The sequence below is a fragment of the Manis javanica genome, chromosome 1, assembly GCF_040802235.1.
Source record: "Manis javanica isolate MJ-LG chromosome 1, MJ_LKY, whole genome shotgun sequence".
NCBI lineage: Eukaryota > Metazoa > Chordata > Mammalia > Pholidota > Manidae > Manis > Manis javanica.
In genome coordinates this window covers 156,744,901-156,770,997 of record NC_133156.1, presented here as the reverse complement: position 1 = coordinate 156,770,997, position 26,097 = coordinate 156,744,901, and the positions used below count along the sequence as shown (strand labels likewise).

The 26,097-nt window shown below is 38.7% G+C and overlaps 1 long non-coding RNA gene and 1 pseudogene across 9 annotated transcripts in view; both read right to left on the bottom strand.

Annotated features, from left to right (window-relative positions):
* The window catches only part of LOC108402752 (uncharacterized), an 80,014-nt gene that overhangs the window by 35,087 nt on the left and 18,830 nt on the right, over positions 1 to 26,097 (bottom strand). For 7 of the 9 annotated variants that reach the window (XR_012132386.1, XR_012132382.1, XR_012132389.1 and 4 more), the window contains one exon: positions 8,035 to 8,126. This is a non-coding gene — a long non-coding RNA (uncharacterized lncRNA). Of the gene's footprint in view, positions 1 to 7,514; positions 7,745 to 8,034; positions 8,127 to 26,097 lie in introns of all 9 variants that reach the window. The other 2 variants (XR_012132388.1, XR_012132384.1) reach the window with 1 other exon arrangement.
* Positions 10,785 to 11,645, bottom strand: LOC108402751 (ribosome maturation protein SBDS pseudogene; annotated as a pseudogene).

Below are 26,097 nucleotides of genomic sequence, written 5' to 3'. Positions count from 1 at the left end.
AAAAAAAAATCTACGGTATCAGAAATCAGGGTAGTGGACCTGAAGCCACTATAATATTGCATATAAAATATATTCCCTCACAAAAAGATATTATTCCATTAAAAAGAAAAATAAATCAAGATAGTGGCCATCTTTGAGGAGAAAGGGGGCTCCCAACACAGGGGCAATCAAGAACACTGGCTGTATTCTCTTTTGTGTCCTGGGGGTAGTTATAGAATGTGTTCAGTCCAGGATAATGCACCAAGTTAAATGATTCTGCTCTTTGCAATCTTCCTTATGGGGAGCCCCAATACAAGAAAAGTTTTAGAGAAGAAAACTCTTCTAAAAGAAACTTTTCAAATGTTGATTTGCATTTCTCAAGGTGAACTAAATGGAGGAATTAACACAGAAATTGTTGCTGAATATCTTTATCAAAATCAGTCAGTGGTGCGCCCTTATCTGTGTTCAGTCTGCTCTCCTCATGTCAGTTACAGGACAGGAAATAGGAAGAATCACCCATATGATTGCAGGGCCACTGGACTAGGAAAAAGAGAATGCTTTCCGCTTGAGGAAAAATGAATAAAACTAGGAACCTTTGCAATTTAGCTAAGAGGTGAGTAATACTTGAGAAGGAAGAAATGTTAAAGGCCCAACATACAAAATAATGATGATAAGGAAAGGCCTTGCTAGAGGCTCATGTATTTTTAGTCTTATCACATAAAGCAGGATTAAAAGGTAACAAATTTAGGCTGGCTACAAGGAAATACTTTCTTAAGAAATGTATAATGAACCTGTAACAAATGGTTTAGTAAAATTCAACTCCTCCCTCAAAGAAAAAAATATTAGCTATTTCTAGGGGCCAGAGCAGCATCTGTAGTTAAACTGACCAGTATTGTATTACAAAGACTCCCCTGCTTCCAGGCAAAAACTCATAGCCAGCTGGGGTCAGGAAGAAAATGTTCCCTTTGGTGTAGTATTTCACAGCTCTGTTATTTAATATTGGACAATTCGGGGGGCTGTGTAGTACCTGCAGCCCCATTTAGGGCACCTGGCTCTGAGACCTAGGCTGCTGTGCTAAGCAGGCTATTGTTTTAATCCTGGATGGCAACACCTGTAGGCCTGTATTTAGGCAACACCTTGTGTTTCCAAAAGGTAAACGCACTAAATATAATCAAAATTGTTCCTAACACTCCTGTTTTTACATCAACAATCTATAAATATATGGAAGAACTCCATACATGTGTGAAATAAACAGAACAGGTATGCCTACACTATGGTAATTCAGAAGACAGCTCTATAATTTAGCAGCTTGGATTTCAATTGTTGCATGTTAGGTATGAAAAACACAGATATTATTCATCAAAGTGATTGTCCTGTGCACTTGTATACCTCATATAATTTATTTTTTCAGGGCTTTTTACTTCAAAGAAATCACTAGCTAATGACATTTCAGACTTCAGAAATTTTTCTGATAGCACACTGGAATTCCCTCAGGGACAGGATTGTGAATAAGTGGATTTTTTTAAAGATCATTAACAGATATTACAAACCAATTCAAACTGAGCATTTTCTTTGCAAATTACCTTTAACTTTTAAAGCCATTGAAAAAAAAGACAGTGAGTGATTTAATTTACTTAACCTGTCTACAAATTGAGGCTTTGCACTCCATAGGCGATTGCATTTTCAACCAAAAAATATCTCTAACAATCTCTAATAGAGATATTTTTCTAAATTATCACTCTATGAGTGATATTTCAAAAGACAGTAATGTTTATTTTTTTCGTTTAGCAAGTTGCCCTGAAATTGAGAATGTTTATTTTATTGATATGTTTAAAGTAAAAGCAGAGCCCTGCACTGTCTACATTTGTTGCTTAATTAAAACTTGCAGGTAATTAGCAAGTTTATCATTTCCTGAGTGAAAGGATGTTGGAGCTTCCATGATAGATCAGGGGGGTTGAGGGGGAGTGACTCTTTTCTTTAATGATCAAATCATAGTTTCTTGGCTAAAGAGCTAATATTTGGGGTGAGAAGCACCTTTATTTCCCGCGTACATCAGGCCTGATTCTTATTTGCATCAACATCCCGTTGTGTATGTTTTCCATTCAAAGAGCTCCTGTGGACTTCAAAGGGAGTTGCCTGCAAGGACGGGCTACGTGGGAGTCCTGAACGGCTCCAGAACAGGCCCAGAGCTGCGAGAAACCACGCCAAGACTAGCTCATGCTGGAGCCCCCAGACCATGTCACAGAATTAAATGGGTCTCCCCTGCCTATGCCATCCCACAGTGCACGTGGGAAATGTCCCCAGGCTTGCCAAGCATTGTGCTGGCTTCTCAGGCTACTACTTTATAAATATTTGATGAGTGGTACTCTATTTATAAGAAAGTATGTTAATAAGAATATGCTTTGAAATTGGAGTCCAGTGCAAGCTTTAAAAAGGCTCATTGTTTGAGGTACTACAGGTTTCCTTTTCTTCCCTTTTAAATGCAGACTCAACTTACCACAAACCAAACAAAGGAACCTAACATCCTTTGGGATGTCCCATCAAAAAAATCAGGTCAGATTCTACTCTGAAGCATGTTCTGTTTTTGGAAGGATTCATTAAATTATTAACAGTAAAAGAACATGGAAACTAGTATTTGCTGAGTATCTCTTGGGTGCGACGTATTTTAATTCTCCTCTTTAAACCCTCACCAGCATTTTATGAGGTAGATTGTGTTACCCCCATTTTAAAGACGAAAAGATGGGCCTCAGAGATCATGCAAATTGTCCACTCCAAAGTCCCACAGCAGTAAGATAAGTACAGGGCGGGTCTGGAACTCAGCTCTACCCCGAAGCCCGTGTTTGCTTCTCTACCTCAAGCTAGCTCACATCACTCTGCTTCTTTGAAATGTCAAGTTCACATTTGAGGCAGCTGCCATTTTTATGAAGAGTTAGAACTCAAAGAATAGGGGTTCCTATGATTCAAGCACAGGCAGAGAATACTGTATTCCACACATCAATGATTAAGATACAAAAAATCATTCTGCCCCAAAGAGTTCCCAGTGGAAACCTGTGGAAACTCAGAATCCAAGCTGACCAGAGACCTACACTAGCTAGTCTGAGTGCCACTCATGTGTCCCAAAATGCTGACACGCCTCAGTGAAACTCAGGCCATGGAGGTGATCCTAAGTCACAGCTCACACCCCTGGAGACAGGCTCAAGGAGGAGGTGGAGGACAGGCAGGGACTCCTGCCTGGTGAGCAGACACTGGTCGGGGGCCCCAGCTGCCCCACAGGAGTAACAGGGGCCAGCCAAGACCACAGGGTGCTCCTTCCTGTTCCCACAAACTCCTACAGCAAAAGCCCCAGAGGCCCCTGGAAGGAGCCCAAGCAACTCCATGTGGCCCCTGGCCACAGTTTGCCCTGGTCACAGCAAGCTCACGAGGACAGAGGCACTGGTTCCCAGAGGCTCAAAGGGATGTGGCCTCACCAAGTTTTTTCCACCTCTCTGAAACTGACAAAATTTGACATTCATCTGGAGCATCAATCCATTTATTTATTTTGCATTTGTTCATAAATTCTTACCACACTGGCTTCAGGCAAGGTGCTGCATCACGTCAGATTGGTAAGCACCTCTTACCTTGCCTTTGCACTTAGGAGAAGATCAAACTTCTAAACATGAGCCACCCATGAGGCCAGGCATGATCTGACCCTTGCTGGCCTCTCCAGCCTCATCTGGACCAGCACGCCAGGCTCCCCGTTACCCAGACACACCAGAAGAGACTGACCTGGAGTCCCACCTCCTGGCTCTTCCTTCCACCTGCTGGCTAGTCTCCCTCCTCTTCCCTCCAGATTCTGCTTACATGGCATCTCCTCAGAAAGACCTTCCATTGCCTCCAGATCCAAAACAGCCCACGCTGACCATTCCGCCCCTTCTGTTTCTGTCAGCCGTCATCGCCATGTGTACTACTCAGCTTGTTTGGTCCCTTTCTGACCACCCATCTCCCCAGCTCAACCATAGCCTCCATAAAGTCATAAATGATCTCAGTCTTGTACCCTACTTTATTTCCAAGCCCTGAACAGTGCCCAACACATGAAGGACACAGCAAATAGCATGGCCTTCAAGCAGCTTTACCTAATGGAAAATAACATAAAACCCCAGTCAGAGACTTTGTTTCTGCAGTGGCAGCTCTTGAACTGAAGAAGGAAAGTTCTCATTTTTCCTCCTCCACTAAGCTCAAGTTCTTTCCCCTACACATGAACCCATGCCTCACCTCTGCAAGGCAGCAATGCACACCTGATCTGGAAGGAAGGTGTTGACTCCCAGCCTGGGAAACACCTCGTCTGTTAGCCAGGTTCCTGCCTGCCAAGGAGGCATGGCTGCCCTTGTCATCTAAGAGTGAGATGGCAAGGAGCTCAGTGTCTGTGGGGCTTAGGTGTGACTCTCAGGTGCTTCCTGGGGCTCCTCTGTCTGAGCGGGGGCTCCCATGACAGCCCAGAACTTCAGCTCCTGTGGGCATAATGAATTTCCGACCCCTGCTGCAGAGTGGGGAGCAGCAGGCTGGGCTCACAGCATGTATGTCTCTTTAGTCTTAAATTTCTTTTTCTTTATTGGATCCTTTTTAAATTAGAGAAGAAATATATACTAGTTGTAACAAGTGAAAACAACACTTAAATATGTGAATAGAAGCAAAGATAATTCTCTTTTGCGTAAGTGGGGTCACACACGTGCTGGGGGAATTTCAGTGCAGTATCTTATCTTTATGTAATTATCACTTGTCTATATATTTGACTTGCTTTTCCCAGGTGTGGACTCCAGGGATAATACTGGAAGCTCCAGTGTGCTCTGGCCAGAGGACCACACCTGTGTGCAGTGTCCATGGTTTCCTGTGTGTCATTAGACACACCTACCTTGATCAGACAGGAATTCGGGTGAGTCTGCAGAGAAGGGGCTCTGCTGGAATTTTCTCTTCTCGGTGGCCAATCCTGGAACATCTGAGGAGATGCCTGCCCCCTGCTCCCCAGGAGGACCGCCCGTGGACACCATCCCTCTGGCTTCTGTAGCTCCCTGGCCCGGCTTGCTCCCTTCTGTTTCTAATTGACTCCCATTGCAGGCTGCCAGCCCCTGTGTTGTCTCTGACCTTGTCTGTTTCCAGTGACCTTCTCAAAGTAACAAATCTCTAGGCCAAGGCCTCTTTCCTTTTCTCCACAGGTGTCCCTCCCCAACCTTCCTCTGGCAAAGCCTAGCCAAGCCTTCCTTCAGTCCATTTGCCTGCAAGTGACCTTTCTTTCTGACCCTCACCCTACCAGGTCACAGTATGGTCAACACATCTGGGTATTGCTTTGTAGGTTTTGAACATATTCAAATAGGTTACTTCAACTAATTCTTACAATAGTTCTGTGAAATATAGAGGGCTAAGTATATTGGCCCTCAAAATATATGGGTCTTAAAAGACATTAACAGGCTATTTGCAAAGAAGACATTTAAATGGACACATGAAAACCCTCAGTTTCACTACTAATAAGGGAAATCCAAAGCTTAAGAACATCAATATACTTTCTGCCTGTGAACTAGCAAATAGCAAATTAGAAAACCATGGAACCATGCAATTCCTCTTGTAGGAATTTATCCCAAGGAAATAAACAAAGTTATGTAGAAAGTTTAAGCCACAAGGATATTATAATATGTGACTGATTAAGGTGAACTCAAGTCATGCAATAAACACTCAGGAAAAATTTTTTTTAATGATGTGGAAGAATATATAATTTCATAAAAAGTTTTTTGACATAAGTCAAAAAATTACTCAATAATACATATTGTCTGAGTTACATATATATGGTGGAAATACATATAGATATGAATATCATGTACCCCAAAATGTCAAGAAAGGTTATCTCTGAGGAATGACATTATGGGTACTTTTTACTTTCTTAATTTTTGCTCATATCTATTTTCTGAGTTATTTTCAATAACTATGTATAATTTTGTGACAAAAAGAACAAGATAATGATAGGGTAACGTTTTTTAAATTGCCTTTGTCAAAATGGAACCAATTCTACATTTGATTCTTTCATCCACTTATTCACTCAACAAATATTTATTGAACTCTTACTGTATCCAAAGCATTCCACTGGGTGATAAGAGTACAGTGATTAATGTTTAAAAAATTTTTTTTTCTTTTAAAGAAATGGCTTCTGTCCTGGAGAAGGTATTTCTAGTAAATGGGAGAAAGATGGGGAGGATGCTAGGTTTAACACCTGGAGCTTACTAGGCATTATTCTGCTCTAAGCCCAAGAAATGACCTCAGAGGCATCGAGCACCTGGTCATGCTTGGGTGAGATGAAACTTCAGAACTGGACCTCAGTCTAGTAAAGTGGTTTCTGAAACTGGGAAATGAAAGAAAGCATGAGAGTGAGAATTGGGCAATCACCCACACTCCTAAAACTCCTAGCTACTGCATCTCCCACCAGCCTGAGGCAAATGGCTGGAGTGGCCCAGCTGTGGCAGAAATGGTCCCATGGGTTGCATGACTACAGACAATAACTGGAAGGCCCCAAATGACCCATCTTTTAAATAAGTGATCAGTGAAAATTCAACAAAATTCCCATAAAGCATCCCTCTGAGTCTGCCTCTCCAAACAGCAGCCAGCCTCCTCTGTTCCCAGGTGACACCCCCTTCAAGGCTCATGACTGAAACCTCCTACACATGTCAAAACTGGATTTCCCAGCACAGAAGCCACCCCCAGGAAGCATGGCACTTGAACAGTATGCTGGAAGTTGTTGCAGCCTCTGGGGTACCATTTTGTCACCCCATGGGATCCCTGTCATATTCTAAGTGAACCCAAAGCACCTGCTTTGCATTGTTCTTTCCCACAAATGGTGAAGAATCTGTGTGGCTTATTCCCTCAGAAAGCCACTTGTGACCAGTGTGCATTTGGAGGCCTGGTTGTGGTTCAGAGTGGGACCATGTGAAGTGAGGCAGCCCTCCCGGGGACTAAACTCGTGACCTCATTAGCACAGAGTTCTAATCAATGGAGCCACTAGGCACATACCTCATTTAAGGCACTGAGGCAGTAATTTGCTAAATGTTAATTCTTAGATTAACTAAAGATGAGTAGAGTTCCTAGGGGGGGAAAAATGAGAGATTTGTTAATTCTTGAAAGGAAATTTGGGTCATCAGTAGATAATCCCTTTGGTTTGTTTAAAGATATGATTCCAGCATCTGAAGATGATACTCATCAGGGCCTATGCTGCTATGATTTTTTTTTTTAATCAGTAACCTGATCAGGAGACTTTCAAGGGAAAAGCAAGTGGTGTCACTTCCACACTCCCACCATACAATGATTTTCCTACAGGCTCCTACATTGTTTCAGTTTCAAACTCAGGCACAAAACTGGGGTGGCAACACAGAGGAAAGATTTCCATTTCTGAGGCAGAGATGGTCCTCCTAGAGTGGCACCCCATTCCAAACACTAATTCCTGTAGAGAGAAGCCCCTGCATCCAGGGGGCAGGGGAGCCCCTGGGTACATGCTGTACCCACCCTGCTCTGCCTCTTACCTTATCTCCAGCCGAGCCCTGAGGAGCCAGTCTCACAAATAGCAAATATGGTTTGGAACAAAGTTTTGACACTGACTTGGTATCCTTTGCTCATATTACATTTCTATGAATATTCCAGCGACTTTGCAACTCTAAAGCAAAGTTTCCGCTCTGGGGCTACATTTAGCATTCAGGCGGTTTCAACTTCGGTTGCTCCCACCGTGACAGTGATGTTTGAAACTGATATGGCCCTGAAAGAAGCCAGAATAACTTTTTTAAAATATTAATAATAATAGGCTAGGTTCCCAGTCTTTGTAATCTTCTGGAAGAAAGCACACTGGGGACTGTATTGGGTACTTGCCCATGTTAGCTTTTTCATGGAAAAGCCTGCTTGAAAGTGCAAGGTGGTCCTCTGTGAAGAGAAAGAGGATGGGAATTGCACTTACCACCTTTTACCCCAGGAGCTTTACCACCATCTTTAAATACCCACGTCTCTGCCTATGATAAGGAAACCCCACAACACCTGGCAGAGAAAACCGACCTGACATCTCAGGAGCACTCCAGTTCTTCCACTTGCCAGCTAAAGGCTCATGGGAAAGCTAGGTATCTTCTTCAAGTTGTCAGTTTCCTCACCTGTAAATGGATGATAATTATAGTTACTGCAAAATGGTAAAAGTCATCATGTGCAATAATGGACATAAAATCCTTTAGTCTATTACCTGGAACATAGTAACCACTCATTGATACAACTATTGTAGCTACTATCTGCCTCCTGAGCAACACATGACTATCTCAGTGTAATATATCTATGTCCCGGATATCCCTTCCTTTATAAATATAAAATAAAAATTAAATAAGTGCTGCATCGTACACCCACGAATTGATTAAACAGATCACAACCAACTGCAAATAGTATGCACTGATTCAAATAGCTATGAGGTAGTAGCCTAACATGAAAATAGCTAGTCCTGATTTCTACATAATGCCTTTAAAACTGTTTTCTTATGAAATACATTACAATGTGGCAAAAAGAACTTTCCAAACTAGCATGATCAAAATATAAGATCTTGAAATCCTAATTTCTACAGCATACCAACATTTTAATCAACCTAAAGATTCTCAGGAATTTCAAATTCTGAATGTATTTTTTTAAATCCACCAATTCAAATAAAATTAGACTAAGTATATTTTTATTTGAATATACAATCTGAGACAATCCCATTTCATATTCAAGGAACATTTTATATGAATTTAGTTAGTTACAACTGAAAACTTGTACTCAAGTTCAAGCTGACAGAAACTAAATTGCTGAACAGTATCTAACAGTTGTGGGATCCCTTCACTGCTTTAATCTCCAGCAGGGAATATTAGTTCAGTAAAATAAATATTTTTAATTTCCTCAAACCATGCCAGTGCACTTATCCGTGGCTCACTTTAAAGATTTGTTAAGCAGCCCCCACTTACTTAAAAAAAGGATGTTTGATTTCCTTATGAAAATGGGGGAACAGACTTGAGTGCTCATTGTTTTAATGCACTGAGCCCTTAATCACTTCCAGTTCTGATTCATCAGAAAAGTAGTACTCTCGAGGGATTTTTGTTTTTTTGGTCACTAAATATTGTCTCTCATTTTGAGATATTTATTTCTTGCCAGAAAGTGATACTGTATTTTTCCCCTAATGATGAAGGATGAAAAATGGAGAGAATTCCATTTGCTGATTATTAGACCACAAAGAAGTAAACCGATTCAGAAAACAAATCCCCAAAAGGAAAATAAAATGTATTATGTGATGTGGAAGAATGGAATTCTTGGCAAATATTCCGTTGGAGCCAGGATTGGTAATTTAATAACATCCTTGTTTTGTTAATATTTGGCAGGAGGAGAGGGGGGAGGTTAAATAAAGCTCTAGGGATTTAGCTTTGGGCCAGGATCTCTGTACTCTTCACCATGACCTCAGCCAGCAAGGATGTTTAAAGACATGGATGCCTGGAGGTCTTGCAAAGGGTTGTTAAAACTACATCGACATGGGCAAGGCTCCAAGGTGCCATCCTTACCACATAAGCCAGAAGCTATGACAGAACCTTAATCTCCACAGCTTAGTGGACGGCAGGAGTCACCCCCAAAGAAAGCCCACTCTGAACACTATTCCCAGAGGCCTGGGGCATCACCTCTGGGTGTGACCTGCCAACTGCAGTGATTCTGCCAAATCATTCTGATTTGCTGGATAATTACGCCTCTTTACTTTAGACGGGTCCTTCCAGTTTCCCCCTTTTGGCTGGTGAGCAGAGTTTTGCAGGAAAAATATCCCCAACCTAGGAAACCTTGACCCCCCTGTGCCCTTCAAAGGGGTGCACCTGAGTGTGTGGTGGGGGAGCTAAGGGAAGAGCTGTGGGGGCACACGGCCCTCTGCAGGTCACAGACGGGCATCCATTAGCTCTGGCTCCCAAGTGCGTGGTGGGGGAGCCAAGGGGAGAGCCTTAGGGGCGCACGGCCCTTCCTGAAGGCTGCAGACAGCGCATCTATTAGCTCTGGTTCTCTCCCAAGTCTAAAGGAAGAGACCAAGTACCATGGGAAGAGAACTGAAAGGAGAAAAGCCAAGAGGAAGGAAGATAGGTTTAGCCCAAACCCAGTCCCCAACATAGTTCTGAGTTGCCACTTTTCTTCCATGACTTTTTTGTAGTTTAATAAAAATAAACAGTGGTTTTATTGCATATTTTAGCCACATTAATATAAACTTTAAGAACTAGAAATGACTTTTATTTACCATGAATAATCTAGGTTATGGCAGCATGTTGGATGAGTATTACTTAAGTCTTGCACAGTCATCATGTATCTATTTTGAACGTAATCAGGAAGTCATCATTGAAGCTTTATATTAGATCACAATATAGTTACTCCTAAAGTTACATTTCATTAAGTAGAAATAAGACATTGTTTCATTTTTCAGTGCAAACTCCCTTTTTGTCATACAGACATATCCTCCCTAATTTATCTTATTATAATGCACAAAACTTACAGTTTTATCCACAAGAATTGCCTCAAATAATTTTTATTTTGGAAGGTCACAAAGGCATGAGACAGTAACAAAATGCAACTCTGGACTTTATATTTTGGATTTTTCATTTTTGCCTAAAACCCCACTTTAAAATTAAACTGAAATTAATCTCCCACATTATAATACTTGTTTAGGAAAGTCTTTTTGTGTATACATTTAACATAAAATGGGGAGGTCACATAGTTTGAGCAAGTACTTGGCAGATCAAAGAAAGAACAGGACTGTGGGAAATGAAAATGCTTTAGTGTTTTACAGCTGAAGAGACTGATGAACGTCATTCAAATTTCTCATCTCCTTCTGCCACATCTTTCAAATTGAGTACTTGCAAAGAACCTTTGCCTTTTGTCTCCTTTTTTATTAGCTCATCAATTTCTCTGAAGCAGCCTGGGTCAATCAGACACACAATTTCTAACTGTTGCGTAGTCTTCACTTTCTATAAACTTGATCAGTGACTCGAGCTTTTCTTTCAGCTTCTTCCCTTCATTCCCTGGAAGAATGAACCGAAGTCTCAAGTGAGCACGTTCCGTCTTCATTTTCTCCTTTAACTGTTTTATCACTTCCAAAGTCTGCTGTTTTGTACTCTTGTGGGTTTTGACTGAATAGTGGATGTCCTTCACGGCTCTCTCGATAAGGATAACAGTGTATGGTCTCTTTGTTTCAGGGTTCACACATTTGTCAGCTACAATAGTTCTGATGTCCGTGAACATTTGTTCCAACTGCATGTGCCATTCTTTATCTGATACTTGAACCTCTCCTTTAGTCAAAATCTGTTTACAGATTTCAATCTGATCATCTGTTCCAAATGCACTGATCAGACATTCCTTCTTGGCAACCTGACCTTTAGAAACATTTACACTGAGTAGGTCTGTAGAACTTCGTCAAGACCTTCTTCCACGCCGCTCTGCCGGCCAACGACCTTATTTTCGAAGCAGGTGATTTCAAAGCGCTTCCCGGCGCGCTTCATCCGAACCACCGCCACATTGGTTAGGAGGATCTGACTGGTGGAAATGAAGACCAGCATGGTGCCTGCTCACCCACGCCGCCGGCCTGAGGAGCGCCCAGCACCTCGCTGGAACGACGGGCTCTTGGGATGCCCGCAGAGAGCGCCGTGAGGCAACTAACTCAGCGGAGCAATAGCCTTCCATGACTTTTTAAATTTCTAGACCATGCAGTGTGGAGGGGAAAAAGAAACAAGTTTAATTACTAAACATCTTACCTAATTCTATGGTTCCCATGATGGTCTGAAGAGAAACATATGGGTCACACAAGTGTGCTTTATAATGACAGGTGGTGGTAGCACTGATGGTGGTGAGGGTGACGGAGGTGGTGGTGATGGTGATGGTGATGAGGGCAGTGGTGGTGGAGGTGGTGAGGGTGGGGGTGGAGGTGGTAAGGGTGGTAATTACAAGACAAATCCCCCAAAATGAACTAAACACTTCAACTTAAATGTTAGAGACTTGAGAAATTTTACTCTCTCTACATTCTTAGAATCTTAACTTCCTTGACCATCAAATGTTGATTAATCTGATCACAAAGATGTCCTTTAATTAAGACTTGAAAGGCTTGATTAAGACTTTTTTAGAAGAAAGTGGAAAAAATGTAGAAGCTAAGCAAGTGCTTGAGGGATATGTTCCTCTCTGTGGGTGGGTTTTATTCTTCACCATTATTTTCATCATAACCATTGTGACTGGAAGCACTTCAAAGCATCAGTAGTCCTTGCAGCTGCTGCATCATAAGATTCCAAGGATGCAGAGCATTCAGTTCATGGGGACTATGGTGGAGATATATGACAACACTTTTTACCAATGCTCAAAAATCTCTGGGGCAGAGAAATTCACACTGGCAGGGCTAGTTACCATAATCATCGAGGAATTCCTTCCCTGTGTGGTTATGTTTAGTGGATGATGAAGAGTAATAAGCAGTTTTAATTTTTCTATTCTCTTCTTGCTATGCTCAGAGTAGAGTTGAATGTCCCCAGCTACTTGGAAGTTAGGCATGGTCATGTGACCTTTTTGACCAATGAAATATGAGAAGTGACAGGTGTCAAATGTGGGCAGAAGCTTTAAGAGGTTCTCCCTGTTATGGTGCATATGGAAGGAGGTGTAATCAGGTGCCTGCATCATCCTGAGTCCAGATGTCTACACTGGAAGACACCCCTTCTCGCCCCCAATGGGCAAGCAATGGGATCAAGAAATAAACTCATTATTTTAAGCCACTAAGATTATCATGTTATTTTCTACCACGGGATAACCTTCTCTATCCTAACAGACACAGATGGCAAATAGCCAAAACAGGACATTTAAAGTGACTGGTAGTCACATCAGAGAGAAGGAATCTGTATCTTTCTGAAAATAAACCAAACTCTCAAGTTATTCTGTTATCAAATCACTAGCCCTGAGACATTTATTCATTCCCTAGTTAGAGTCCATTCTAGGCAAAAAGTACCTGGGAAAAACATATGACATGACCAGTAAGCAACTGAGTCATTCTAGCCCACACAAAATGCGAGACAGCGCAGAGCTCTCTATTTGCTGAGTTCTGTTATCAAACAAGAAACCAGTTTCTCACCACGATCCAGGCAGACAGGCACAGATTCCTCATCATTCTCAGAACTGTTCATTTAAAGACTGGATTGCTCAAGATATAAGCCTCCTTAAGGAAGTCTACTTTTAAGAAAACCAAATCTCATAAAACTAGTACATTTCCACATTCAAACCGAGGTGGCAAATGTAAAAAGCCCATCTGTGCCCACCCTCCGCTCCACCCCACAGATTCTACCACCACCCAGCACTGTAGCTATGCATGAAAAATCTAACACATGCAAAGTACAGAGGCTCTTTGAAAATTTGGACCAGAACATCTTATATGTGAGTTGCAATCTTACAAAGTCCTGCCAACAGCAACACAAAGGAAAGAAAAGAAAGGTTTTCTTTTCTCTGAACTTGGAAATGAAACATAAAACTCCTCTTCCCCATGAGGCTGAATGGATCCAATTTTCCACACTCAGGATAATCTCTTGCTAACTTTTACCTCCAGAATATCCATGTGGCTTTTTAGTGGGCATTTCTTTCCTCCCAAATAAATCACATGGCAGCAGTGTCCCAAAGAGATGCCCCAATTCTCCTGTGAGGGGTCTGGGATCCTCACCAGATCTCAAGGTCATTGTAAATATAAAATAAAATGGGCAATATGAATGAACTTTGAAACACTTAAGTGCTCTATTAATAGCATTATTTTTATCATGCCAACTTCTACCATGTCTACCATGTTTATTGTGTCTCGTTTGTACAACTTTAAGTTTTCTGAGGTCTCTATATAGGTAAGTACAGAGGAAATTATTAGCACTTACTATAAGTGCTCCAAGAACAAAATTCACACAAAAAGGGTGATGAGTAGGGTGTTATTATCTCCAAGAATGCATAGAGTTGCAGAGAATTCAGTGGTTTACTCAGGGTGAAACAAGCAATGGTAAGTTCACAGTCCCTATTAGAACCCCATCTGGCTATCTATTTACCAAATATATGCACAAATGCCACCTCCATTAAGGGGTCTTCCTACTACAAGTCAAGTCTGTTCAAAAAAAAAAATGGGTTGTAGTTGCTATCTAGTAAGCTGATAAGAAGAATGTACTTAACTGCCCATGTTAAGCTGGCTAGGCAGAAATCTCAACCTAGAGTTTCTTAGACATAACCAAAGTCTACCAGACAGAAGGACCCAGACAGGTAAGTGAAAAAGACAGACTCTATGTCCATGAGGAAGACTGAGCAATGTGGAAAAGAAATTAGGGAGCAAAGCCAATTAGAAATTCAATGAAAACTGTAAATGTGTTGTCCATCAACATATATTGGGTTGAAATTTCCAATAGCTTGGGAAATCTCCATAGGAAGATGACAACACACTACATCCATAAAACCAAAGAGAATGAAGAGACATAAGGAAGCTATTCATCAAGATAGTTGATAGGTGCACAAGGAATATTGAAAAGGAAACTCAATGGCAGGGCAGAGAAATTCCCACAATATCACTGGGAAAAAATGGAAACCAGAGCAAAGCAAAAATAAATATGGAAATGATAAATTAAATACCAATAGGAAAAAAATGTAACAGAAGAAAATCCAAAGAGCAAAATGAAAAAAATAAAACCTAAAATGGAGCAGTTTGAAATGAAAAATTATTTCTACAAAAAGTAAATACACACTGTCTCCTTAGAAAAAAAATTGAAATAGGCATCAGAGGCACTAGAAACATAACCAAGGGCCAAATCATCTCACTCAGGTTATCAGTTCTGATAAATACATTAGCTACTCAAAAAGGCATAACCAAAAATGAGAGAAAGGAAAGCCTTTGAAATGCAAAACATATGCAGGTTCCTAAAAAATATTTTGTTGTAACACTCCAATTTTTACTTGTTTTTGCCCACTTATTTTCCTACTTTACGTACCCATAAAGTTATACATTCACCTCAAATAACTATAAAAAAAGTCTGTGATCTTTCTTCACTTCTTTGCAAATGCCATAAGAAATGCCTCATTTGGAGGGGTGTGTCCCCTTTATAGCTTCTTTGATTTTGTTCTATCTACTTGAACCATCCAATTCATTGAGTTAAACTGATTCACCAACTTAACTCAAATTTACAGTGTAATTTCAATCATTTCAGTTCAAAGAGCCCAGCCATTTAAGTGTATAGACACATGATATGCTTTTCTAAAAATTAACTTCCAGTGCTTTCTCAAAAAAGATTACTGATTTTTCTTAAATTCTGGATGTACAATATGAACACACAATGTTGCATTGTGAATATTCACTCATAAATTCCCAAAATTGAAGGGATAATTTAATAGCACATTCCACTTTATTTGGATAACTTAGTAGCCTATCCCTTTTCTGATGGAGAATTATATCTTTAAAAAGCACATCTCCTTGTCTTTTGTAGTAAGATTTTCCATCAGAAAAAATATTCTTGGTTGATTATATGAAGAAAAGAGGTAATTTAAAACATTGTATAGTATTCTTAGGACAGCTAGTATAAAAAAGGAAATGCTTCTATATTTAAAATGATAATGCTTTACAACCCATAACATAAAAAAGTAGTTTACAGAACCAACCGTATAATGTTATGACCACATTTTCTAAATGACACCCATAGAAGAATCATTTAGATTTCTGATCTCAGCACCTTCACTAAAGAGAGACAAAGTGACAGAACCTTTCTTTTATTTTTTTTAATCTATATGTCTGTTTCATATTTACTTAGCAAAACTTCCCTCACAGAGCTGGTGGCTTGCAGAGCAAAGCCAGCAGCCCTGCTAAGTCAGAAAACTTGGGGTATGGGTCAGCTTGAGTTAAGACAACAAACAAAGAGCATTACCCACCAGACAGCTGCTTCTACTATGCCTGGGCAGGAAGCCACATAGCCCATTCAACAGCCCTATACCAGGGCACTTGAACAGAGAGCATAGCCCATGACATCTCCCATATGTAGAGAAAAACAGTGGCCTCACCTGACCAGGGTACTCAGTGTACACTCAGGCTTGATTTGGGTCCTTGAACAATGAACTGAACAGGCCCAGGGGGCTGGCCTGTTGCCCTGCCAAGGCAGGGAGCAGACTCAGAGCTCCATCTATCCTGAATATAGTACCCAGTCCCAAACATCTAGTAAACCTGACCAGAGACTCCAAGCAATGGTGGAACCCATCCTACAGCCTCATTTGGTTGGGGAATCAAGCCAGCAGTTCTGGTCACCTGTTTTTTCAGCCAGTGACACACACCCCCATCCCTGTCCTCACAGCTCAAACAGCTGCCTTGACCATAAGAGAAGGCCCAGAGACATTATGAGCAGACACACCCAGAAACACAGACTGAGCTGTTTGGTGAAGAACTGTCTCTGGTAAAGCAGACCTACAAAGTCTGGAGAAGGAGCCCAGTTCTCAAAGTACAGATACCAATGTAGGGAAGCCAGGATCACGAAAAATCAGGTGAATATGACACCACCAAAGGAAACTAATAAAGCTCCAAAAACTGATCCTAAAGAAATGGAGAGGTGTGAACTGTCAGACAAATTCAGGATAATCCTTGTAAGGAAGTTTAATGTACTACAAGGAAACACAAACAGACAACTAAACAAAATTATGAAAACAATGCATGGACAAAACGAAAAGTCTGAAAATGAATTAACAATCATGAAAAAGGCCAAACAGAAATCCTAGAGTTCAAAAATACAATAACAGAACTGAAGAATTCAATAGAGTTTCAAAAACAGACATACAGGGGAAAGAATTGGTGACATGGAGGATAGGAGTATGGAAATTACCCCATCAGAGGATCAAAAAGGGAAGAGGGTGAAAAAGCATGAAGAAAGCCTTTGGGAAGTTTGGGACACAATGAAAAGAAACTATTCATATTATGGGGATGCCAGAAGAACAGAAAAAAAGGGGGGACAGAAAGTATATTTAAAGCATTCTGAACCTGGTGAGAAAAGTAGGTATCCAGATCCATGAAACCCAAAGGATCCCAAATAGGGTTACACTGAGATGCATTATAATTAAATTGTCAAAATCAAAGACAAAGAATTTTAAGAACAGCAAGAGAAAAGAGAGAAGTTATATGCAAGGGACCCCCATAAGACTATGAGTAGATTTCTCACAGAAACTTTCAGGCCAAAAGACAATGGTATAACATACTGAAAACATTGAAAGAAAATAATTGTCAACCGAGAATTCTATACTGGTGAAGCTGTCCTTCAGAAACAAAGGAGGGATAAAGAATTTCCCAAACAAACAAAAGCTGAGGGAATTCATTACCACCAGTTCTGCCTTACAAGAAATGTAAAAGGAAGTTCTTTAAGTGGAAGTAAAAGAACACTAATTAGCAAAATAAAAATATAAAAAGGTATTAAATCTCACTGGTTATAGCAAATATTCAGTCAGAGTTAGATTTTACAATATGGTAATAGTGGTGCATAATCTATTATATAGGTCTAGTCTAGAAGTTTTTTTTAATACTGTAGTAAAAAGAACAATAACTAAATAATGTTAATAATGTATTAGCCACACAATATTTTTTAAAGCATGTAAGTTGTAACCACAATAACCTAAAATGTAAGGGAGAGGAAAAATAAAAGTGTAAAGTTTAAAAATTCTATTGAATTTAAGCTGTTATCATTTTAAAGCAGGGTGTTATAAAGTCTAAAACATTTTACATAAGTCTTTTAGTAATCACAAGGGAGAATTCTATAGTAATCACACAAAAGAAGATAATAAAAAAGTTGATGTATACTGATAACAAAAGACATTAAAACACACAAAAAGACATCAGGAAAAGGCAGTAGAAACAATGGAGCTACAAAACATCCATAAAATATTTAAAATGGCAATAGTAACTCCTTACCTATCAATAATTAATTTAAACATAAGTGGATTAAACTCTCCACTTAAAAGACATAGAATAGCTGAATGGATTTTTTTTAAAAAGCCACTCCAGGAGACTCACTTTAGCCTTAATGACACTTTTAGACATTGAGTGAAGGGATAGAAAAAGACATTTCAAGCAAATAGTAACCAAAAAAAACAGGTATAGCTATACTTACAGCAGACAATAGACTTTAAGTAAAAATAGTAAAAGTATATATCATTATATAATGATAAAAGGGGCAATACATCAAGAAGATATAAAAATTGTAAATATTTATGTATCCAACATTGGAGCACCTAAATATATACAACAAAAACTAACAGACCTAAAAGGAGAAATAAACAGGAATACAGTAATAGTTGGGTACTTTAATGCTCCATTCTTAACAATGGATAGATCACCCAGAGAATCAGTAAGGAAACAGGAAACTTGAACAACACTATAGACCAAATGGGCCTAATAGATATATACAGACATTTCATACAACATAGCGGAGCACACATTCTTCTCAAGCACACATGGGACATTTTCTAGGTTGGACCATATGTTAGGCCACAAAGCAAGTCTTAGCAAATTCAGGGAGACTGAAATCATATCAAGTATCTTCTCTGGCACAAAGGCATGAAACTAGAAATCAATAACAAGAGGAAAACTGGAAATTAAACAACACTTTCCTGAGAAAAGCCAGTGACTCAAAGAAATTAAAGGGAAAATTAAAAACTTTCTTGAGACAAACCAAAATGGAAACACAACATACCCTAACTTGTGGGATACAGCAAAATCAGTTCTAAGAGGGGATTTCATAACAATAAATGTCAACAAAAAAGATCCTAAATAAACAATTTAATTCTATGACTTAAGAAACTAGAAAAGAAAGTACAAACTGTGCCCACAGCAGAAGAAAGGAAACAAATGAAAAACAACAGAATAGATAACCAGATTAAGAGTCAGTTCTTTGAAAAGATAAACAAAATGGACACACCCTTTGTTAGACTTAACCAAATTAAAAATAGAAAGGAACATAGGAGGCTACTATGAACAACTGTACACCAAAAACCCATACAACCCAGAAGAAATGGAAAAATTCTTGGAAACATACACCTTAACCAACATTGAATCAGGAAGAAATAGAAAATATGGATAGATTAATTGAATAGATAAATAGAAACAGTAATCAAAAATACCTCAACAAAGAAAGACCCAGGACCAGATGACCAGTGGGTGAATCTTACCAAACACTCACAAAAGACTCTGAACTCCTTCTCAAACTCTTCCAAAAAAATCAGTGAATAAGGGACTCCCCCAAAATCATTTCACAAGGCCAGCATTATCCTGATACCAAAATCAGAAAAGGCCACTGTTAGAAAAGAAAGCTACAGGCTAATATCACTAAAAAACACAGATGCAAAAATTCTCAATAAAATATCAGCAAACCAAATTCAGCAGCACACTAAAATGATCATTACCAAAATCAAATGAAATTTATCTCTGGATGTGAGGCTGGTTCAATATACACAAATCAATCACTGCAATATATCACATCAATAAAATGAAAGAAAACCATTATATGATCTTCTCAACAGAGGCAATAAAAGCATTTGATAAAATTCAACATCTGTTCATGATAAAAAGTCTTAACAAATTGTTACAAAGGAACATACAGTAGTACCCCCTTATCACAGGAGATACGTTCCAAGACCCACAGTGGATGCCTGAAACCATGGATAGCACTGAACCCCTATATAACATTTTTTCTTATACACACATACCTACAATAAAGTTTAATTCATAATATAGGTACAGTAAAAGATTAACAATAACTAATAATAACAGAACAATTATAACAATATATTATAACAAAAGTTATATGAATGTGATCTCTGTCTCTCAAACTATTTTGTTGTACTGTACTTAACCTTCTTCCTCTAGTGATGATGTAAGATGATAAAATGCCTACATGATGAAATGAAGTGAGATGAATGATGTGGGCATTGTTATGTAGCATTAGGTAATTATTGACCTACTGACCTCACATCAGAAGGAGAATCATCTGCTTTTGGGCCACAATTGATCACAGGTAACTGAAACTACAGAAACCAAAGCTGCAGATAAGCAGAGACAACTGTATCTCAACATAATACAGGCCATATATGACAAGTCCACAGATAACATCATACCTGATGGTAAAAGGTTGAAAGCGTTTCCTTTAAGATCATTAAAGCTTGTCCTTTAAGAAACAAGACAAGCATAAACACTCTTACCACTCCTTTTTAACATAGCACTAGAACTCTTAGCTAAAGCAATCAAACAAGAAAAAGAAATAAAAGGCATCAAAACTGGAAAGAAGCAAAATTGTCTCTATTTGCAGATGACATGATTTTATTACAGAGCAAACCCTAAAGACTCAATTAAAAACCTGTTAGTAAAGTTCCAGTGTACAAAATTAACATGCGAAAATGAATGTTGTTTCTATTCACTAATACTGAATTTTCTGAAAAAAGAGATTTAAAAATTGATCCTATTTAAAATAGCATCAAAAACAATAAAATATTTAGGAATTAATTTAACTAAGGAGGTGAAAGATCCCTACTCTGAAACTATAAGACACTGATGAAAGAGAGAAAGATGCAAATAAGTGAAAAGGTATCCCATGTTCATGATTGGAAGAATAAATATTGTTTAAATGTCAATACCACCAAAAGTCATTTATAGATTCCATGCAATCCCTATCAAGATTCTGATGGTATTTTTTTTACAGGAGTAGAAACAACACTCTTAAAATGTGTCTGGAACTACAAAAGACACAAATAGACAAAGAAATTCTGAGACAAAACAATAAATCAGAGAGATTACATTTCCTGATTTCAAACTATACTATAAAATGATAGTAATCAACAGTATGGTACTGGAATTAAAACAGACAAATAGACCAATGGAACAGAATCAAGAGACCAGAAATAAACCCAAGTATATAGAGTCAAGTAATATTTGACAAGGGAACCAAGAATACTCAATGAAACACAGTTTTTCAATAAATGGTCCTGAGATGTTTAGATATTCGCATGTCAAAGAATGAAACTGGACCCATACCCTTACACACCAAAAAATATTAACTTAAAAAGGGTTAAAGACATATATAAGACCTCAAACCATGAAACTGTTAGAAGAAAACACAGGAATAAATCTTGACATAGGTCTTAGTAATGATTTTTTGGATATGATAACTAGAACACAAGCAACAAAATTAAAAAAAAACAGTGGTACTACATCAAACAAAAAGCCTTCTGCACACCTAAAAAAACCATCAACAAAGTGAAAAGACAAACTGCATAATAGGAAAAAATATTTGCAAACCATATATCTAATAAGGAGTTAATATCTACAATATAAAAAGAACTTACACAACTCAATAGCAAGAAAATGTGTTGACCCAATTACAAAATGGGCAGAGGATCTGAATAGATATTTCTCCAAAGAAAATATATGAAAGGACCAGTACATGAAAAGATGCTTAACATCACTAATCATCAGGGAAATACTAATTAAAACCACGATGAGATATCTCCTCATGCCTGTTATAAAGGCTATCATCAAAAAAAAAAAAAAAACAGAAGATAACAAGTGCTAGCATGGATGTAGAGAAAATGGAAACCTTGTGCACTGTTGGGGAATGTAAATTGGTATAGCCACTGTGAAAAACAGTACAAAGGATACTCAAAAAATTAAAAATAGAACTATCATATTCCACTTCAGGGAATATATCCAAATGTAACAAAAACACTGACTTGAAACAATATGTTCATCCTCAAGTTCATAGCAGCATTATTTACAATGGTCAAGATATGCAAACAACGTAAGTGTCCATGGCTGGGTGAATGGGTAAAGTAGTTGTGGCATATAAACACAATGGAATAGTATTCAGCCATAAATAATGAGGAAATCCTACCATTTGTGACAACATGGATGGATCTTAAGGACATTATACTAAGTGAAATAAATTGACAGAGAAAGACAAAGCCCATATGATTTCACTTACACATGGAGTCTTAAAAAAAAAAGAACCACCAAAAACCCATGAAACTCACAGAAAAAAAGATGAGATTTGCGGTTACTAGAGGTGGAGGTGTTAGGGGAGGGGGAATTGGATGAAGGCAATAAAAAGGTACAAACTTGCAGTACAAGATAAATAAGTACTAAGTGCTTATTTAGTACTAAGTACCAGGGATATAATGTAAAACATGATGACTGTAGCTCCCACTGCTGCCTGATACAGGGAAGTTGCTAAGAGAATAAATCCTAAAAGTTCTCATCATAAGGAAAAAACATTTTGTGTTTGTTTTTGTATATATTTGAGATGATGAATATTAGTGGAACCTATTGTCTAATCATTTCACAATATATGTAAACCAAACCATCATACAGTATACCTTAAATTTATACATTGATATATTTCAATCATTTCTCAATAAAACTGAGCAAAAAGAAAAATCACTGCCGTGGAATTCACATAAATAAGTAATTAATGAAATAAATATAAAAGTTCAAGAGACAAAAGAAAATCTCTAGGCAGAGAGAGCCCAGGCTAGAAATCCAAGTTGAAGGATCTCAGTTCTCACCTATGCATAACTTGTTCAGGGTGGAATTCCATCACCAAGTTCTGAATAATTCTACTCAACCAAAGAAATTATCATGATAAACCAATGGTGTTTCCAAACCGAAATAATGTATGTTAAGTACAGCAGGAATACCAGGGCCTTAGGGAAGGGGCTTGAAAATTTCTGAATAAGCTGCATGGCAAAGCGTGAAGAGACAGTTTTTTTGTTTGTTTCTCTTCACCTTCCGTTTCATGGGATGTCTTATGATCTCCTGCTGCATGGCAACACTGAGTCACTGTAAAGGTAACGATACTTTTAACCTACAAGGCAGTTTTTTCTAAGGAGCTATTGACGCATTTTATTTCCTTTCTTCTTCCAAAGTCTTTACGATACTGAAGTCAAATAGTATTTACCCTGAGTATACATATATGAATAAACAGACATATTGTTGACCAAAGGGGTTATAGTTAAACCAGCTGATGTTATCCATGGCATGCCATTTAACTGTACTGTGGTTGCTTTATCAATATGCTCAAAGTTTTCCACAAGAATATTCCTAGGTAGAAAGCTCAAGTATCATTTACCAAAACACGTGTCTGCTGCCCCTCTCTGTCTGGGTGGTGCTCTGGAGAAGCAGAAAGAACAAGACAGAGAGCTCTCACAGGACAGCTTCGGTCATTCAGGTAAGTTCCAGTGGGACAAAATGGCATCAAACGTTAGTCTTTTACTTCCTCTCCTTCCAAGATGAAAACACATCATCAGCCAATTTACTCTGACCTCCCACCTCCTGGGGGTGCCTGGTTCTCAGGGTGAGTTGATGTGTCTTTCCATCAACGTACGTAATGGTAAGAGGCAGATCAATAACTTAATTGCTTAAGGAAATAGCGTGGGAAGTATTTCTGTTTCTGGCAATGCTTTAGAGCATTAGAACTATGGTCCTTGAGAAAAAAAAACATACTTTTCTGTCCTTCCTCATCGAAATTCGGTCTGTGATATTTCAATTCTTAATCATGCCTTTTTTTGTCATTTCAATTGGTCATGAAAAGTTCTGTCAGCCATTAGAAATATGAATTAATAATAAATAAATCCCAACGTCAAACTTGCTAGTGCCATCTGGATATATCATAATGTATAAGTTAAGTCAAACATTATGTGAAGTTCATGACTGTAAACATCTCAGCTCTATAGAACCCTTTCAAGCCATCCTCTCTGAAAAATAGCTTTTGTGGGGGCTTGAATTCAGAAACAGTTATCATCTCTCATTATATTGAAAGAGTTGTAACAGATCTGTGATACAGAAAAATATCTGGTGGAAGAAAAGAGGGGGAATGTGTCTGGCTCTGAGTTGAAATCTTGTTTGTAGCATGCCTGTGAAGTTAGTCCGCATGCCCAGCTGCCATGCTGACGCGATCGATCTTAAGGGTTCAAAAAGAAAATTCTGGGAGAATCTGTACAATTAATATCTCTCAAATTGAGGATTTTTGCACAGCAGATCATATCAGCTTTGAAGATTGGGTCTATATGATAACATAACTAAGTGTAAAGTGAAAAATTTAGAAAACCTTCTAGATAATGGAGTTACATCATTTCAGGTATATAGAAATTTAGAGAGACCATATAGCCTGAGGCCAGCAGTGCCCACTATAACAAATTTTTCTTAAAAGCTGACCACATTACCAAATCCTGTTAAGGGGCTACTCTCCTTGTGTGACACCTAGAGGCTTCCTGGACACATTTGCTGTTCCTCATTTGCCCACTCCAAGGAATCCTCTCTGACCTCTGGGGTTGAAATATCAAGCTGAACCTTTCAGAATTTATCATCAGCCTGGCATCTGTGCTCAGCAGTAGAGCCTTTGAATTCAAAACAGGACTGTTTCCTGGCTCAGAACTCCAGCTCCAAATTCCTTAGGCTCAAAACTGATGGAAAAACAGATCTCCAGCATTCTTCTGATTTAGAAATCATTCAAACTGACAACGGATAAGAAATTGACAAGGAGATACGAAATCCTTAATTTACATAGCTGTCTCTTCTTTCCTTTTACATAGTAAAGAACAGAGCGTCCTTAACCTTGATTTTCTCACTTGTCTCAGTTTAAAGCACAGCCCATAACATTAATTAAAGTGTGTGTGAGCTGGAGGGTGCAAGTTATATTTCATATGCTCTGCCACATGGCATTCTAGAAGAGCTATACAATTTTTAGGTGTGCTTTTTTCCCCAGCTTGATATGCATGCAGCCCTATGTGCCACACAGAAACTCCACAATAACAACTTAAAAATGAATGCTGTGGCTAGAACAAATGCTGGGGGGCACTGGTGGCTTCAATATTTAGGTAGATGTATGTGCAAATCTGACTCAGAGCTACAGAGTGCTGGTGCTGGAAAGGGCATCTGAGATTGTTTAGTGCAACCATTTTATTTTACAGGTAAGGCCTGCAGAAGGTAGGCAGCTACAGAAGGTAGGTTAAACAACTAGTAGGGGATAACCCCAAGTATTTACAATTCCATCTTTCCACTACACTACACAGAGTCACAAGATTCTTTGATATATTGATGTAAGTTAGACCTTTCCCAGCAAAGAAAAGATCATATGCATATATGCACTCACAAATGTGTGCATATAATTCCGGAGGTTCAGAGAGCCCCTGAAGCTTATCTCAGGATGTCTAACTTGTCCACATCCTCAGGTTAAGAACTCCTGCACTGAAAGAAGTAGCTTTTCTAAGTAGAAAGTGCTACTGTGCACCCCTTTCAAAACTTAACTCATCTAGAACATAAACTAGATTTAATGGCATAACCTATAAAATTCAGGGGAAAAGCAATTCCAACAACTCAAATAAATGAATTAAGCCCTAATCAATATTTCCATATATTTAACATGTGTCAAGTAAAAAAATATGCATAAGAGAAATTAAAACCTGCATGTATTTTACTACCGATTGCACATTTAGGCATAGCATATCTTTTCTCCTAATATGGAGATGGCTCAGCAGTACTTAAATGATTCCTTATTCCAAGTCAGATAAATATGCACCAGATGTATCTTTTGTAAATGTTATGTTTTTCAACTTTCCAGCATTTCCAAGTAGTTGAAAGCTATGTCAAGCATGCTTTAATGGTGCATAAAAGTGTATTGTATTCAAAGAGATGGCACAGCTCTGTAATAGGTGAAAAATACTAATGTTGTCAATGGATACATTTTCATTTTATTGATTTACACTGCATAATAGAGTGCCCTCTATTCTTCTTTACCCAAGTCTTGAATCAATTGAAATATAACAAGGTATTTAAAAATCATGCTTACATTAATGGATTTCTAGATGACAGAAAATTCAAAACACATAATTTTATGACTAGAAGGCAACTCAAAGATCAACTCAGTCCCATACCCTAATTTAACAGATGAGAAAACTGAAAGCAAAAGGGTTCCATGAAGCAACCAAGCCACTAAACTAGTGGGACTTAGTGCACATGGCTTTATATACCCCTCAATATAAGGCGCTTTACTGGGCTCTTCACACCATCTGCCTCTTGAATACCCAAACAAA